This window comes from Austrofundulus limnaeus, unplaced genomic scaffold (assembly GCF_001266775.1).
Source record: "Austrofundulus limnaeus strain Quisiro unplaced genomic scaffold, Austrofundulus_limnaeus-1.0 Scaffold471, whole genome shotgun sequence".
NCBI lineage: Eukaryota > Metazoa > Chordata > Actinopteri > Cyprinodontiformes > Rivulidae > Austrofundulus > Austrofundulus limnaeus.
The window spans coordinates 107,912-116,285 of NW_013952873.1; the positions used below are offsets into that span (position 1 = coordinate 107,912).

General features: G+C 36.5%; 1 long non-coding RNA gene across 1 annotated transcript in view; it reads left to right on the forward strand.

Annotated features, from left to right (window-relative positions):
* The window catches only part of LOC106529855 (uncharacterized), a 24,247-nt gene that overhangs the window by 8,313 nt on the left and 7,560 nt on the right, over positions 1-8,374 (forward strand). The window contains exon 2 of the long non-coding RNA XR_001311689.1: positions 854-950. This is a non-coding gene — a long non-coding RNA (uncharacterized LOC106529855). The remainder of the gene's footprint in view (positions 1-853; positions 951-8,374) is intronic.

Genomic DNA, 8,374 nt, shown 5'->3' on the forward strand with positions numbered 1-8,374 from the left:
CACCTCTAGTAATATATTTACTGAGAAAAATGGTGACGTGTTCAATACTTATTTTACCCGCTGTACATGTTCATTGTTGCATCAATTAAATTTGTAGGGCACTAATCTGAAAAGGGGAAAATAATTATAAAAATCATTATCAGTCTCGATAACCCCTAAATTTATTAGCATTTTCAATTTTAGGGGATTGTAAAATACGAAAGGCTGACATTTATGTTCAGGTTCATGTTTTTACACATCTGTGAATAAAACTTTTTTTCCAGTCATTAACATTCATTAACATATCCAGTCTGTGATACTGGTCCATGACTGATACCTTTTAATTGGCCTAATGCAATTAAAAATTATAAATAAAATGAGATAAAACAAAAAAGTGAATCTGGATAGAATTACATGCAAAATGTAATCTGTGGCAAAGGAGGAGTTATGCTGAATTTGGAGTAAAACTTTAGTGAAACAGGAGGGTCAGGGGAAATTATCAGATGAATTTAACACTTAGGAACCAGAAATCCATCAAAAAGCAAAAAGCATAGATCCTTTCAGATATTTTCAGAATGCTTCGGGAGTAACATAGACTTTTACATGTACAGTATTTGTAAGTTCAGGTATCAGCAGCAGTTAGCTGTAGCTCTTCCAGTGCTGCCTGGTGGCAATTATTTCTGACAGAATAACTATATAAATTGAAATTGAAGAGAAGAGATAGTCAATAAATATTTGTTCTGTCCGAATACAGATGCAATGTAAGGACATGTTTTCAACCGATGTGTTTTTGAAAATACACGGGTATGTTTGGAATGATGAAATCAGCTTTATATTCCTTTTTTTTCATCTTCTTTTGACCTCATTTTTCCAGACCATCCCATGTTTTGACTGAAGGATTCGTGCCAGCCCAGGGAGGGGAGAAAAGACTCGTAAAAATCAACATCTGACCCGATCACATCAGCAGGAAGGTAAGGTTTGGCTCTTTTTCTAAAGTTTGTTCAAGTTCCACACGGAGCATATTAACCACACCACTGTCACATATTTTTCACGTTTTCTCGGTTGTCACCAGAACAACAGTCATGCCACTTATCAGACGGTGTCATCGCTTCATCAGAATGTGACAAATCGCAGCTTTAACTGAAGGCACAATCTGGAAGTCTTGTTTGTGCTCTAATGGTGTTTGATGCTGTTGGGAAAAAAAACAGGAAGAAAAGCAGCAGAACTCAATTTGCAGTTCGTAGAATCACTGCAAGAACTGTGCATTTTAATTTCTTTTAATTTTATTGCTGTCGATTTCTTTTAATTTACAAAGTCATCTCCAAAGGTTCACCTCCTGACATTTCACACTGATATAAATAACAGTTCTTGAGTGAAGGTGTGATTCCAGACAACAAACCCAGGTGTTTGAAACAACTTTGATCTGTGAACAGATTTTCTATAAAAACTTTAAGAGAAATTATGACATTTTATTTTATTCTGCAGACAACACACTTTTCATAATATATACATGTATATAACTTATAATTTTCCTTGCTTACTGGTTCCAGATAGATTCAGTCTTTGTTCTCTGAGCTGTTTTGTTGAAAAGGATAAGAGGATCAGACCCCAAGTAACATAAAATAAGATGGCCAAAGGCTAAAAATAATGAGTTTTATATTATATCAGGGATGGAACATGTATGACGTTTGAACTCAACATCAAATACTAAACATCAGTCTCAGGTGATCATTGCTCCATGTGTATTTAATTTAACATCATTTTGTTAACAGCCATGTCAGAAAAGACACAGAGTTATTAAAAGCACTTCACTTCAAACAAAGTACAAGTGGCTGGTTCAGAATAACAAGCAAAAACAGAACAACCTCCTTGTTTGTATCACATCTGCAATGATTGTGATTTTAGGTAGTAAGAAACGGGTGACAAAAGGCCCCAGTTTGGCAAGCAATTAAGTCATTCAATGCTTTATAACGGTGATTGGCAGGCCATTTGTGCATTTATGTCCTTAACATCAAGTGTCAGATTTCATCATTTAGCACCGCTGTGGCAGTGGTCAGAGGAGTCGTCCTGGGTTTGATCCCCCATTCATTGTGTCCATTAAGACACTTCACCCTGCTGCTGCTGGTCATTGCTGCCAGCATGCACCATCAGTGTGTGAATGTGTGTATGGGTGAATGACAGAAGTGTAAAGCACTTTGAAGTTTGATAAGGTGCTATAAGGTCAAGCCATTTACCATGGTGTTTAGGTCTGACAGGCTGCAGAGCTAACAGTGATAAACGGTAGGTAGTTTTTTGTCCCCACCCTCCAACAGCCACATAAAGAACATGGTCTGTTGTGGTGGGTCGCACCGACACTCAACTCTGTCAAACATAGATTTATAAGTAGCCATTATTATAATTTTCATTAGCTGCTAAAGAAGATATTTTAACGGAGCAATAAAAATCTGAACCAGATGTACTCTAATGTGATCTATATATATTTCATTTACATGATTAGTCCTCCAAGCACCAATAAACTCCACATCAAAGAACTTACTGTTGTATTTCATTGTTTTTTTTTCTGTTTGTAGTATACCACTGAACTAGTACTTCCTTCCTGAATGTGTAAATCTTGGTACAAAGACTTTGTTGCTTTTTAAAGATAGTCAGCGAAGCTACTGATGTGTTTTTAGTCTGATAAAACTGGTTTAATTTACAACCTTAAAAAAACAAAATTAAGGTTTACTGTTTGCTACTGATTTCAGAAAATGAACAATTAAAAAAATTCAATCATGCTAAAAACTACTAGCCTGGTTTAAACCAGCCCCTTGTCCTTCACTTTGCTTCGTACAAGGGTCTGGACTTGATGCATAGAGAATTGATTCTTGCAGGAGGCGTGGCCTCAGCTGAAGTTTAAAATGATTGGATCAGTTGGCTGTGACGTATGTCGCTGTGAAGGAGGCTAAGCTAAGAAGCTAACCGGAAATCGCGTGTGCTGTAAACAACCCTACTGAGAGGAGAAATGCACCGAGCTGAACAAGACGACTGTAAATGAGAGCTGCTGCTTTGTCAGACAAATTTATTTTAATTTGGAAGCCTTATCAACACAGACTGGCTTCATTCACTTCCTCCACTGCTGTATGCTAAAATAACTAGCAGACACTGCGCAGAAAATCGACGTCATTCAAAGGTCCTCCTTCTGTTCTCTGACTGGCCCAGGTAAAATAAACTACAAGCAGACACTGAGCAGAAAATTCACGTTCTGTTCTCTGATTGGTTCGGCTAAAAATCTGCCAGCGAAATCCATCTCAATGGGAGAAATCCCAGAGGGAGCAGTGAAGGGAAACTAGAACTGAGTGGAGCTGTGTAGGAAGGCAAGGGCTAGGCTAAAAAACTACAGACTGCATCAGTTTTTTTTTTATCAGGTGCTAACAAAGACAGTCCTAATTTTTCACAAAGCATTCCCCAGCTGGTGCACACACAAATGTTGCTAAAGCTAACACCCACTCGCCTTCAAAATAAAAGCAAGGTAAAAGTCATTTTCAAAAAAACAAACAAACAAACAAACAAAAAAAAACAACGATTCTGAATTTGCATGGGGAATGAAAAATATTTAAATTTCCAATTTCTCTTTGATCAAATGGAGAAGGCTATCAGGTCAGTTAGCGCCCATGGGTGGTAAGATGTGCTAACAGTAAGCTGAAAACAGCTAAAAACAAAGTGGGCATTCAAAAGGAAAAAATTGTATAGGTCCTCTGGACGGGTTCTTCTCTAATGAAACGTTTCGTCTCTCCTCCAAGAGACTTCTTCAGTCTGAGAGTTTCAGGCAAAATTCAGGCTTTTAAGCCCTGCCTCCAGGTGACTGATACTCACATCATATGGCTATCGTTCACACCTAATTAATACCTATTGTTAACAGGGGTGGAGTGATACTGCCAATGGCAGCGCTGTAGGAGGGGGACAACTGAAAACGGAGGCCTCCACCTCTGTTTAATGATGGACGGTCTTTCTTTACAAAAATGACTTCTTTTACTCCTCTCTCAAACCAACGTTCCTCCCTATCAAGAATGAGAACATCCTCATCTCTGAAAGAGTGACCGCTGGCCTGTAAATGAGTGAAAACTGCAGAGTTCTGGCCATTAGAATTAGCTCGTCTGTGTTGGGACATTCTTTTGAACAGTGGCTGCTTTGTTTCCCCGATGTATAACTCGTCGCAGTCCTCCTGGCACTTAACAGCATATACAACATTGCCAGCACAAACAGAGCAAACAGAAAAAACAGAGCATTTGTTAAAGTAGACATATGATGCTTTTAAATCCTTCTTTTTTTACATTTAAATCCTTCAGTTGGGGTCTTTATAAAGTGGAACTACAAGCCCCTCTTTCACCTCTTTTCTGAGGTGTGTCTCAGATTAACTCGTTTTGATGCTGTTCCTTTAAACTCAAACAAAGCACTTCACATCCCGCCCCCATCCAGTTTCTAGAGCAGTGCAATCCAGTTTTATAGGAGGGGTTTATCTATTGGTGCAGAAACATTTTTGTTTACAAAGTAATTAAAAGATGTCAAAAACAGAAGACTTGTCCATCCAGCCTTACATGTCTGACCCAGAGCCAGCGAAGAACGAAGACTCAAAATTATAGTTGGTCAGTCCAGACCTTAATTGGCAATCCCATTACAAATGATTTGATATAAGAGTTTAGAAAACGTCAGAGAAAACTGAACTGATTGAAAAATATGACTCAGAGTGTAAAGAAATCTTTGCAGCAATGGGAGAGACTAAATTCTAACTTTTCTGCCTCCTACAGACTCCAATAAAAAATTGTATTTAACAGCTAGAATAGTAGTTTTTGCATGATATGTCCCCTTTAACCGAAACTGTATCTGCTGACATTTTGCAGAAAACAGCAACTCAAAAAGTTATGGTGAGCAAAAAAAGTTTGGACTTCCTGTTTTTAAGGTACAGGAAGTGAGAACAGCCAGCAGGAGAATTTTTTTTTTCTTGACACCTTTCCTTTTTTAAATCTGCCTGAAAGCCTGAACTACACACCTAATAAGATATTTTCTTACCTGCACTTCCCTATAATGCCACAGGATTGTTATTTTTTCCCTCTCTGTCCGATGGTACTGACTTCAAGCATACAAGCATTATCCTGTTAGACACAATGAGCAGAATGTTTTGATGACATGACTGCTTCAACAAAAGGTTAAATTTCCAGCTATATACTGTACATGTTGAATGTTTTTTGGCAGCTGCTTAAAAGCTTAACTTATTTCAGGTTTTTTTAAATATGGCTCAGTGACATGAGGTTGAAATAATAAAATGCTTAAAATGGATAAAAACACATAAATGTGCAGTAACACGATGCAGGGGAAAGCAGAGCATCCTCATATTCGAGACCTAACCATTTCATCATTTTTTAACTTGCAGATTTCTCCCCGTTTGATCAGCTTATCAGCTAATTGCATCAGCAGACTGGTTTGTTTGTTTGCTTCACAAGCAGAGTTTCTGTTTTTAGGGCCGCACATTTTCAGTGAGCATGAACACACGCTCTTCTCAAAGTATGGCTGAACTTTTGTCTTTAAGTACCGAATGAGGGTCATGGGAAAGCAAGGCATCTCCAGCAACACGTCTGCTGTCTGGCAGATTAGCTTTCTCATTTAGCTTGTGTTTCAGAGGCGTTTGATACCTCCCACTAACTTTTGACAAGTGAGAAGAGAGGGGCCCACAGCAGTCCCACAAGGCTTAATTATCCCTCTGACTGATAACAACTTGGAAAAACGGGGAGGTCGGCCAGAATGAGAACAGGATTTAAGGAGGAAGGGTTGTTTGGTGGGAATCAATGTGGATTGTCTTATTTTACCTGGCAACAAAAAAACGTGTGTGGCAGGAGCAGAAATAGTGTGCTACGACTTTTGACAATGATTACTGCAGGGTACGTCGATGCGTTATTTTAACATGCATTACGGCGATGACTTTTTTCTTTGTTTTTGAGTACACTCTGTAAGGGTCACCCCGAGGGGGAATAAACATTTCCACCTGCCTTTGACCCTGGCCTCAAAAGACCTCCCTCAAAAGAAACATTTCGTTTTCTTTAATAAATAAAATAATAATGTTCTTTATATTTTTGATTAATATTTTCTTTTAAATACAAGTTCTTATCATTTTATAAGTCAAAGTTACATAGTGAAAAGAATGACAACCTATCTTTTTGCATTATAATTAAGAAAAAGAAAAAAACACACAAAAAGAACATTGTTTCAATGTTTCTTTATTTGTTTTACACAAATCTTTGTTTTAATCAACTGTTATTTGACAGTAAGGTGATTATATGTTTTTCTGGTTCAATTTTCTTGACCATTGACCACATCATGGACATATTGTTTTTGAAACCCTTACTGATGTCGGAGTGTTTAAAAGTAAAGATATTTGTAGATACTGCAATGCTTGAAGTGTCTCACCACTGGAGTAGTCCGAGCCTGAAATATCACCCAAATTAAAGAAGTAACCGTAGCAAACAGAGCAGGTTCTGCTGACGAGGCTGAACAGATCAGCGTGTCGGAGAAAAATAGACAAACGCAGGACAGAGTTGCCTTATATGTTGAAAGCTTCTGAAAGTGCATTAAACTTATTTATAAACACTTTAAAAATACTCTAAACATCTTTGAGTCATAATATTAATTTTGTGCATAATAATAATAATAATTATTATTATTTTGTTAATTAGATTAGATTAATCACAATTAATTTCAAAATGTTTTCAAGATTATTTGAGATTTAAATTTTTACTCTATAGTAGTGATACACTGTACAAATAAACAAAATAAAAATAAAATAAAATCCACATACTGTATAAACACAGTGAGTAAGAAACCTCAGCTTTCTTTAGAGCTAAAATATAGAAACACCAACTTAATTTTTACCAAATTGCAGAAAGTTTCATGTCACATCACGGAACTAGGATTTTGATATTTCATTATTAGTTTTACACAATCCCAGTTTAGGTTCAGCACTGTTTTTGCAGATTTCATAATAAACATTTAAATTTAATCCAAACTAAACTAAGCCTCAAAGATTATTTTGTCTGTCTAAAAGTTTCAGGTTTCTCAACTCTCCTAAAGTTTTACACTTCCTAAACAGTTATCACATCAAAATGTAGGTATTTTGTCTCCTTTCACCCAAATGTCTCTCACTGCTGTCAGACTCACTGTTTTCTCCCATATTACTCACAGAGTAGTGTGCAAACACACACACACACAAAAAAAAAAAAAACTCAATACACTCTAAAAATGAAATGTTGAATTTACTTAACCATGTTATGTGACCTGGTTCCACTTAACTGAGTTGAGTAAATTCAAAGCAACATACTCATGTTCTTTGGCTAAAAAACTCGTGTATTGCTTTGAATTTACTCAACTCAGTTAAGTGGAACCAGGTCACATAACATGGTTAAGTAAATCCAACATTTCATTTTTTACAGTGTAGCTTCTATTGCTGAGCTGATTTCTTTCTTCAAATGTGGAAGCGAAGGGTCTTTTTTTATCTTGTTATATTGCTTACATAAGATTAATGACCAGACACTTCTGCCACTTGCAGTTTGTGCAAAAATTATAACCTACAGCTTTAAAATTCCCCAAGACTGTCTGCTTTGGGCTTATTTTAACTCTCTGTCTGCTTGTCTGGTGACAGACACAGGTTTATGGTTAACTTGGTGGCACTAAAAATTTATTGTCAGAAGCTTTAAAATTTCTTTTGATCTATTTTATACATTATATAAACTGAAATTGATGGATGCTTGGATTTTGGGCAGTAAAACTGAGTTGGCACCTTCCAAGTTTTCTATCGACGTTTTCTAGTATTTTATTTCAAAAGTGACTTTTTTGATAATCCTTTAAACCTTTTAGTTTTTTTTCTCCAGCATTTTAATCCTGATGAAGTGCCTGTCAATTTTCAATTTTTTTTTTAATTGTCAAATATATTTAAGATTTTGAACATGGATAATTACACCATCAGCTCTTTCCCCCCCATTTATTCATACTGAGACACAATTATATTAACTGCAGGAGATAAACCATTTTAGTCTCACAAAAGAAAGAAGGGTATGGGAGAAAGACACTTTCCTATATTTTAAGGAGGACTGAGATTTGTTCAAAGCTAAAAATACCTTTAATAGTCTCCCTTGAGAGAAATATGCTTTGGATAAAAAGTGTCTGTTGCACACAAAGTATGTTATAAACTCATAAATAAAAGACATGTCGTCCAACAACAGTTACCTAAAAACTGCAACCCCACCTCCAAATTTGTGAGACATTTTTGCAGTAATTATGAAATCTCTCTTTTCATTCAGAAAATACCTTTGGATTCTCAAATAGACACACACACACACACACACACACACACACACACACACACACACAC